At 53.0% G+C, this 9,854-nt stretch overlaps 1 long non-coding RNA gene across 1 annotated transcript; it reads right to left on the reverse strand.

Moving 5' to 3' along the window:
- Positions 1–944: 944 nt before the first annotated feature.
- LOC122495841 lies at positions 945–9,469 on the reverse strand. The gene is made up of 3 exons (XR_006300624.1): positions 8,618–9,469; positions 8,036–8,167; positions 945–6,218 (listed from the first exon to the last, which is right to left on the reverse strand). It is a non-coding gene; the product is annotated as an uncharacterized LOC122495841 (long non-coding RNA).
- Positions 9,470–9,854: the final 385 nt, after the last annotated feature.

Here is a 9,854-nt window from a genome sequence, read left to right on the forward strand (position 1 = left end):
TGGGAATTATTTGCTGCAACCGAAGTGAGTCCTGAGAATGTTGAGGGGTGAACCTGCTGCCCCCTGGCTCCGGAGGGAGCGATGCCCTGGCCACATCTCCCAGTGACCGAACACAGGGTCGGCTCCTCTCTTCCTCCAGCCACGAGCGATGTTCGTCAGCATCGACATGTCCCACGACTCTTGTCTTTTTCTAGTGCATGTGGGACAGTTACAGCCTCCCGTGGACGCTGCAGGGTCTCCCGGACACACAGTCCTCTCCCTCCTCCAGCTTCCTGTCCGACCTGTCTGTAGCAGGACAGACCCGGGGCCACCCTGCCATCCCGAACTCCCTTCTGCAGCGCCGGGAACATCCTTGGCACTCAGGAACTACTAGTTGGAAGAGGGAGGAATTGGATGAATAAATGTCTCCGTTCTCTACTATGAGCAGATACATGTTAACAGGCACTTTTGGGGTCCAGATCCCTGATCTGAAATCACTGTGGGCATCTCTGCAAGAGTTCGTTCCCAAGATTACATTTAGCACAGAACACTGGAGTTAAAATGACTTCAAAGATCCTTTTTTTTTCCTAAAAACTTTTATTTATTTGAGAGAGACAGAGACAGCGTGCAAAGGGGCAGAGAGAAGGAGACAGAATCCCAAGCAGGCACCGCACAGTCGGCACAGAGCCCGATGCGGGGCTCGAACTCAAGACATAGTGGGGTCATGACCTGAGCCAAAACTGCTGCCTTTGAAACATCTGACGGGGAACGGTATGGAGAAGAGCTTCTTAAGGGAGCAAAGGTGTCCAAGGTGGAGTAGGTGGCCCTAGACGCCGTGAGTGCTGTGTCACTGGAGATGTCAAGCACAGGCCGAGATGTACCTGACGGGGGGGGGGGGGGGGGGGGGGGGGGGGGGGGGGGGGGGGGGGGGGGGGGGGGGGGGGGGGGGGGGGGGGGGCGGGGGGCGCGTCAACACAGGGGCGGAGAGAACGGCCAAAACGACAAAGGCGGGGGAAACCCAGTGTTGAGAAGACGGGGAGAAACTGGAACTCTCAGACGCAGCCACTGGCAGAGGTAACGGTACGACCACTTTGGAAAACGGGTTGGCCGTTCTCACTGAGGTTACTCTTACGGCTACCCTGTGATCTAACAAATTCACTGCTAGGAACGGACTCAACAGAAGCGCACGTGCACACGTTTCACCAGAAGACGGACATGAGACGTTCACAGAGGATTATTCATAATAACCCCGAATTAGAAACCAGAAAACTTTTCTAGAAAGAGAGAGAGAGCGTGCACGCAGATGGAGCGCAAGCGGGGGTGGGGCAGAGGGCGGGGGGGGGATGGGTGGAAACAGAGAGAGACAGAGAGAGAACCTCAAGCTGGCTCAATGCTCAGCACGGAACACGGCTCGGGGCTCAAACTCAACGACCTTGGCATCGTGACCTGAGCCGAAATCGAGAGTCAGATGCTCAACCGACTGAGCCACCCAGGAGCCCCAGAAACCACAAAACCTCTTCCCAGTGAAATGAACGAGTACACAGCGGGATGCCCTACAGAAGGGCTCAGAAAACTTCTTCTGTGAAGGGCCAGATAGTATATTCGGCCTTACAGACCGTGCGGACTCCATCTCAAGTTCTGTCACGGTGGCGTGGCTCAGCCACGGACTTCTACGGAAACGAGCGGGCACGGCTGGGTTTTAAACAAAAACTTTACTTGCGAAAACAGATGGAAGGTTGCATTTGGCTTGCCGGACCTTGAACGCCAACTGCTGCACTACAGTAATGAGAACGGACAACCTGGAACCACAGGTAACGATACAGGTGAATCTCACAAGCACGGTGTTGGGCAAAAGGAGCCAGACCCCCGAATCCGAACTGCACGATTCCCTTTATATAAGGCCCCCTGCAGGGGAAGGGACTGGAAGGTGCAGTGAGGAGGCTTCTGGGATGCCATTTCTTATCTGGGCCCTGAGGACACAGCATATTCAGCTTTTAATAATTCCTCAAGGTGCACAGTTGTGATATGGGTGCCGAGTGTATAGAAAACGATTTTCAATTTTTAAGAAAGGTTTGCAATAAAAAAGTTTACAAATAAACAGGAGCAAGGCCGCCGTTGGCTTGTCAGCCTCTGATTTAGCACTAGCCCCTGGTCACAAAGTTAGATAACAACACTGGGGTTGAAACCCAGGTCCCCAGCTCCCAGTGAGGAGGAGGAATTGATTCTTAGTGAATGTTTCCTATGGGCAAGGCGCATATAAACATTCAATCCTTGGAGTAACTCTCGGAGAAGGAATGATTGCGTTCATTTCTGGTATGAATTTAACTAAGATCATACAGCTAGCTGCTGGGAACACAGATGTCATCTGGGCCCCGGGCCTGTCTGACTCTGAGCCCGTGGTCTTAAGTTGTTCCACAGGCTTTACATGCAAACACGGTTCTTCTTACATGAGCATTGCAGGAGCGTAAAAATAAACTATACGCCCCGCACTAAGAAATATTATCCAGTTATCACCGGCTTCGGCCAGTTATCACTGGCCAGGGCTGCCAAATCTTATTAGGGGATGGCCGTGCTGGCTGCTTCTGGCCATGGGTATAGCCGAGAGGACACCGACCCGGCCTCCCAGGGCGTTTTCTCTGAAGCAAGCAGGAGGAGGTTGTGGTGGGGAGAGGACGGGGCGAGGGAAGGGCGACATGCTGGGTAAGGTGAGGGCCCAGAAGCTGGAGGGGTTTGTCTCCAGCCCTGTGAGCTGGAAACCACAAGCCACGCACCCTGCATGAGCCACCTGCCTCTCGCTCGCGCTTAGTTCTTATTGGAGATGATCCTCTCCCTCGCCTCCGCGCCTTGCCTCCAAAACCGGCTATAAAAGGCCGGAGGCAGGTATATTCCTCATCCAAGGAAGAGAATGAGATAGGGTGAAGGGCTGCCTTGCAGTATTTTGTGACGATTTCAATTCAGTCTCAATAGTTGAGCGCTGGGAGTTACACGAAGGAAACTTAGATGCGTGAGGCTGAGTGGAAGGAGCCAGTCTGAAAAGGCTACATAGTGTGTGGTTTGGTTCCCACTGTAGGACACCCTGGAGAGGAACAAAGGCAGGAGAAGATCCGTGGTGACCAGGGGTTGCTGGCGGGTAGTGAGGAGGGACAGGCAGCGCACACAGGAGTTTTAGGGCCGGGGCAGGGCTCTGGAGAATGCTGTTCTGGTAAACACAGGTCGTGATTCATTTGTCCAAACCCACAGAACGAGCAGGCCCGTCATTGTAACAAATGAGCTCACCGCGTCCATTAATAAAGGGGGAAACTGTGGGGCAACGGCAAGGGAGTCTCCGGGAACTCCCTGTACTTTCTGCTCCATTTTTCTGTCACCTAAAACCACTCCAAGAAATAAAGGCCATTATTATTTTTCCTTTTTTTGTTTTTTTTTTTTAAGAAAAGAAGTAGGTAGGTCTATGGAGAATTCTGGATTTCTGGCTTCATTGGGAAAATCTGGGAACATGGAGACTGCATTGCTGGGTCTGCCAGTCGCTTCACGCAAGAAACACAGCTTCTTTTCTGGGGCTCCCTCCATTAGAACACCCCCAATTTTGCCACAGCCAGAAGGAGCCCCTGTCACCCTTTAATGTTGTCCATCTGGCCTCTGGGTCACTGGCGTCTGGGATCCCTAGGGGAAGATCCGCAATTCAGTGCCACGGTTTTCCAACTGGGTTCCTCAGGGCCCCTCCTCCCCGGGGTGTTGGGACCCGGGAGGAGCACTGGGCTCCTGACGGCTCCTTCCCCTTATCTGCGGGAACTCCTGGACTCTCTGAACTCCAGTAAAGTGGAACTAAAAGAAAACAAAAGCCTAACAAACAGCAGGTCTGCAAGATGCGTTTGGAAAACGAGACCCCTGCACCAAAACCTTCAACTTTCTGGCGCTCGCTCCAGTGAGAGAGTGTGGGAAGGCAGACGGGGCCCCCTGGGCACCTTCCTGCTTCAGGAAGCCATGCGGGGATTGTGCTGCAAAGCGGCCGTCAGGGCTCAGGTCCCAGGCCCCGGGCACTCTGGCCTGCAGGTGGGCCATCTGCGTCCTGCTTTGGTTGCTTCCGCATCTGGCGGCTCCCACCGCCGCAGGCCGCTCGTAGAGCCTTGTGACTCGTCTCCATCTTCAGGAAAGATGTTTTCATGAAATCGGTGCCTCTCCAGAGGGTCTTGTCCCCTCTGTGTGTCCTGTAGCGGTCGCTGTCTTTTGGTGGGTTGGCCGTGTGTCGTCCGGCGGCAGGTAGCGTCCCATAAACGTTTACGAGCAATCGTGACATGCCAGACACTGTGCAGGAAGCTGGTCTTTGTCCTCAGGAAGCTCGTTCTCCGGGTGGAGGTGACTGCGAACCAACAGCTGCGGGACAGCGTGGCGAGCACAGAGGGCGGGGTGAGCGTGGGGCCCGAGGGCGCGGGAGGGAGCGGTGGACCCGGAAAGAGGGATGGCGGCTCGGGGTTGAGACTGAGCGGACTCTGTGACCCGCAGGGCAGGCGGGGCATCCTGGCAGAGATCAGGGCGTGGGCCCGGGGGGCAAGACCACGGCATGTTCGCCGAGAGGCTGCTGGCCCCGGGGCGCTGGCCCGAGGCTACTGCCTGGACGGCGAGATGGTTTCCGACCGAGAAGGAGTGAGCTGGTGCAGCTGCTTAGTCTGAGGGCATTAGGGGTGGAGGAGGGAGGAGAAACCTAATCCTCTTATCAGATCAGCAAAGCCCCGTCTGGCCTCCACTTCTGTCTGCTAGTCCTTCTCGGGTTTGTCGGCAGCTCCCCGTGCAGGCGCGAGAGCCGCACCTGCCATTTGTTCCCTGCTGGAGCGAAGTCACGTGGGTACGGCGTGTCCGTATCACCTGTCCCTATTCTATGATTTATGAGGGAAGGCTGTCTGACTCGCCTCTCCACACCTTCGGTGTCGGGGCTGGAAAGACTTTCAGAGTAAGAGTTTTGTTTTGTTTCCCCAGACCCATAGTTTTGGGGGATAGACGCATGTTGCAAAATTATACCGCGTTATGCCCAAAGTATGGGTGGGCATCTTTCCTAGGGAAAGGCTCCCAAGCTTTCATCAGAGCAGGTAAGGTTAAGGCCCAGCCACACCTTCTAGAAGGAAAGAGAGATGTCAGGAAGCTGTAAAAGCAGGCTGAAGAGTAGAGATCAAGACTGCTGACCTCAGACCTCAGAGTTGAAGTTATTAAGCTGTGGGGGCGGGGGGGAGGGTGACAGTGTTGGGCACAGCCCCGGGGGCCCCAGGTACTAAAATGGGAACATCAGAGAAGGGAGAGAAGAATTTAAAATCAGCACATTCCAGCAACCTACTGCAGGTGGCCTTGTTTGCGTATCCCTTCCACTGCTGACCGGTCCTTCCTTCGTGAGTCACAAACTGACCCCTGTGACCACTGTCCACATGCAAAAGTAGACAGCTTCGCATACCGGACGTTTGGGGGGCCACAAGCAAACATTTCAGGGTATGCCACGGTGGTCCCGCACGCTGTGTTTCTCGGACAGCTCAGTTTCAAGAGGGTCGACAACTTTGCTGTTCCAACCTGGCCGCCTGCGGGATTAAGTGATTATCTGCGAGTGGTCTCCTTCCCCCCGAAACCCTCCACCACCAGCGGCACTGGCCTCACAGGCCTCTATCCTGAGGCTCTCCGTAAGATTTCATTTGAAGAAAAGGCTTTGCTGTTACGATGTTGTTGTTGTTGTTGTTGTTTTAGTTTAAAAACACAGTCCCATTGTACTTTTCCATAATTATGTCATGAAAACGAGTGGAGAAGGATAATGACAGCACTGGCCCTGATCACAGGCAGCTCAAAGCAGCAGATTCTTAAGCCAAAGACGGACCGTCTTCAGACTTAAGCCCGGGCTCTGTGTTCCATCGCCAGGAAACACCAAAGTTAGATACGAAAAGCTGCTGGGGGCGGGGGGGTCACCTGCATAGACCCAGGGGGTTTGCAACGTGCAGATAGCTACTAGAAAATTACTCTCACCTGTTCATCACCTCACCTTATCACTGGTCAAAAAAAAAGGAGACAAGTACGAAGCCTCTCCAGCCTGGGGGTCAAGGTGAGTTAGGTGTGTGTGCTCTGCATGCCGTGCAGTCAGGGCAGCAAGCCTCGGAAGGAGAGGAGAGTCGTCGGCAGCATGAGAAGAAAGAGCATCTGCAATTGGGAGGTCCGAGTCTGCCGTAACCTACAGCGGGTCGCGGCCCCCCCCTGCGCCTCGGTCTCTTGATCTGGAGGGTAAGAGCAATCCCACCCTGGGGGCGTTGCGAGGGGCAGAGTCACAGCATCCTCCACTCCTGGGAGCCCGACCACACCCTCCGGTGAGGTACGGAGCTCAAGGGTCCAGCCTCTGCCCTAAGGGGGGCTCACAGTCCGGGAGGTAGGCAATTACAGACAGTGTGATGGGCAGGGATCGCGGGGACACGGCATCACGCACGATGGGGCTGTCGAGGAGGCTGGAGAGCGAAGCAGAGGCTGCAGACTCCACAGCCACGGGGTGTGTCCCTGCCCTTGTCCAGCTCTTCCCACACTGCCTGCCCTCCTCCGCCCACTGGAGCCCACTGTGCCCGGCAGGTGGGAAGGAGGAAGGGCCGGTGCCTCCCAGGCAGCTCGCAACCCAGAAATGACAGCGGTGTGGTGGTAACAAAGAGCTGCCTTGTGACCTGGCTGGGGAACTCGCGGGCGAGCATCCTGCCTGTTTCTCGGAATTTCCCTGCGGGACAAGGCCGGTTGCCCACATGGTGACTGCCCAGGCTTTTCTCCCTCTGTTGACTCCTTCCATTACTTCCCGGGATTATTTCCCAAAAACTCCTTGACACTCAGACCCTGGTCTGGGCGCCTGCTTCCGGGGAAGCCCGCTGTAAGATGGTAGGCACCCAATCCCGCCAAGCGAGAGCCGGGAGACCAGGTCTCCTGGAAGAAGAGGTATCCGAACGGAGCTCTGAGCCCCGCAAACGCAAAGCAGCTGGCCACCCCTAAGTGCGGGGCCTGTGCGAGGACTCAGGACTAGTGTCATCGTTACTAGGGGAAATGGGCCACAGCGTGGTTCTCAAACCAGAGCCGCTCCAGGAGTCATTTGCTACTGGTCCAAAGACGGAAACGACGGTGGCATCAGGCTATGGCATGTTAGAAAACAAAACAAGCAAACCTTGACTTCAGATAGTCCGAAGTACACGCTCAGAATGCCTCGTTCCCTTTCTTACCCACGTCTTTTCCGTTTGTTGTAGCCCTCAGGGCAGGTCAACCTTGAGAGAAAATGAAGCACAGGGCCCCTTGCCTGGAAGCCAGCCTCAGGCCCCCGGAACCATGGGATGCCCACGGGGCTCTGGAAGGACCTCCTCCAGCCCCCAGCTTCACAAGGACTCGCGCCCACGTGCTGCCCCTCAGGAGGGCTGGGGGGCTGCCTCCGCACAGCCTAGTCATCACCCTTCGCACAGCCAACCAACAAGGTCTGAGAAGCCAACTAGTGGAAATGGCGCCTAGGAAGACTGAGCGACAAATCGCATCGGGTGAAAGAGAAGGCGGTATTGCACCTACCAGAGCCAGCTTGTCAGCAAAATTTTGAACGTATTTCTAGGAATAGGCTGCAACATCCTTGAACTTGACATGCAACCTCTCTCCTCACCACTCGTCCCCACAACCCCTGGATAAGGGCCACCATAGCATAGCCCGGGGTCTGCCACACAGTAGGTGCTCAAGCAAATGTTGAAGGGCGTAAGTGGAAAATATGTTATGATTTATAGTTTGAGCCCCGTGCCTCTCCTATATTGGCTCCTTCCCATCAGATTTCAAACCCCAGTTCCCACCTCCCCCAAATCACAAGCCCCCACTTGGTTCTTCCTCCTCCTCCCCATCTCGCTCCTGTGCCTCATAGACAGAGTTCTTGAAAGCACGAGCCACTATCCTTACTTAGTATTACCTTTACCCCTCAAATCGCCCAGCTCTGGCTCCCATCCCAATCTTCCTGTGCAGGTGCTCTGACCGACGTGTCCAACAACCTTCTCAAACCTGTATCACACTTGCCTCCTCCGCCCTGTTCAATACTTACTGACACCCCCTATTCTCTCCGATGTTCCTTGGCTCTCATGACGTCACCTCTGTGGGCTTTGCCAGTCTCCCTTTTCTGGCTGTTTCATCAGCGTAGGTTTTCCAGGATTCTTTCCCAGGTCTTCTGTTGTTTCTATACACACGGTGACGGAAACATTTATCACAGATTCGATTACTACCTATATGCTGATGGCTCCTGAAGTCATGTCCCAGTCTGAACTACTGTTCTTAACTCTAGACTCAGAAGCTTCTAGGTCTAGACTAGTAGGGAGGGTGTATGGGTCTAGAGCTAAGAGCCTGCTTCTCCTTGACCTCGACATGATGGTGATGGTAATGGAATCCACCAACCACCTCCTACTCGAGAGGCGCCTGAGGAGGTATGCCTGCCAAAATTTAGATGGCCTTTCCTTTCTGGGCAAAGAGGGACATTGGGTTTTTAATTGCAATGTGACAGAAAACGCAGGCTATCAAGAAAAACTGACAGGGATGAGCCAAAAGCATTTCTTGTTCCTGCGTTAGTTTTCTGGGCCTACAGAACATATGACGATGAATTCAGTGACTTCAGCTAACGCAAATGTGTTACCTTCCGCATTTGTAGATCAGAAGTCTCGGGGGTGTGGGTTAACTGGGATCGCTGTCAGGGTCTCACCAGGCTCAAATCAAGGTACTGGCTGGCTGGGGACCCATCTGAGGCTCCAGATATTCTGTGATTCTGGATGCTGGCGGGATTCACACGCTTGTGAGTTGGGGACTTTAAGTCTTTTTCAACTATACAGATGTCAAGATCCTCTCAATCCTGAACCTTGTGTTGCCGAACCTTTTTAGCCTACTGACTTCCATCGTGTTTTAGTCCTCTTCTGGAATGCATTTAAATCCCTTTACGTGTGAGTCTCCAATGTAATGGAAAAGCTCTTCTAGTTCTGGGTCATCTGTGTAGTTGATAAGTACGTTTTCTTCCTCTTCACCCAGATATTAATCAAGGCTTTAAGGGACAGGCTGACGAATTGAGGTCTCTGAGGTTGGCATGGCAATTTCAGTAATCTGACCGTTTTTAAAACCTTATTAACTTAATTGAACTAGCACCCATGCCTTGTGAAAACTGAGATATGGTATGTCTGTGACATCTTCTTTATCCAGAACCTAGTGATTCTCTGAAAAATGGAAATGAGATTAATGAGAAATAATCTTTCCTTAGGAAAACCATGCTGATCCTTAGTCATTACTAATGATCACAAACTGTCTGCTAAATTCATAGCCTAGTGTTTTCTGGGGGAATTGATGGTATTATAATTGTTCCTGGAACACCTTCTCCTTCCTAAAGATCTTTAGAGCGTTTGGAAACTTTGAGTATCCTTTCTGGGGACGCCAGGGTGGCTCACTTCCCTGAGCATCCGACTCTTGGTTTCGGCTCAGATCATGATGTCACGGTTCATGAGCCTGAGCCCCAGGTCGGGCTCTGCGCTGAGAGTGTGGGACCTGTTTGGGACTCTCTCCACCCCTCCCCTGCTTGTGCATGCGCTCTTTCTCTCTCAAAATAAATAAATAACCTTAAAGAAAAAAAAAAAAAGGATCCTTTCTGAAGTCTCATTTATGTAAATAATTGACTTATATGAATACTCTTCCTCACAGATTTTCTAAAAAATTTACCACTTCTCCAAAACGGCAAATCAGCAAGGTCCTAACAACGTTCCCAGCTACTATTATTTATAACTCACATGCCTGCAGAAGATAGCTAAATATACCAAGCTTGTGAAATACATTTATGGAACGTGTAACTGTGAAGAACAAAGACAGGTAAATCATGACCTCTGGGTCAGCGG

This window comes from Prionailurus bengalensis, chromosome F2, assembly GCF_016509475.1.
Source record: "Prionailurus bengalensis isolate Pbe53 chromosome F2, Fcat_Pben_1.1_paternal_pri, whole genome shotgun sequence".
Lineage (NCBI taxonomy): Eukaryota > Metazoa > Chordata > Mammalia > Carnivora > Felidae > Prionailurus > Prionailurus bengalensis.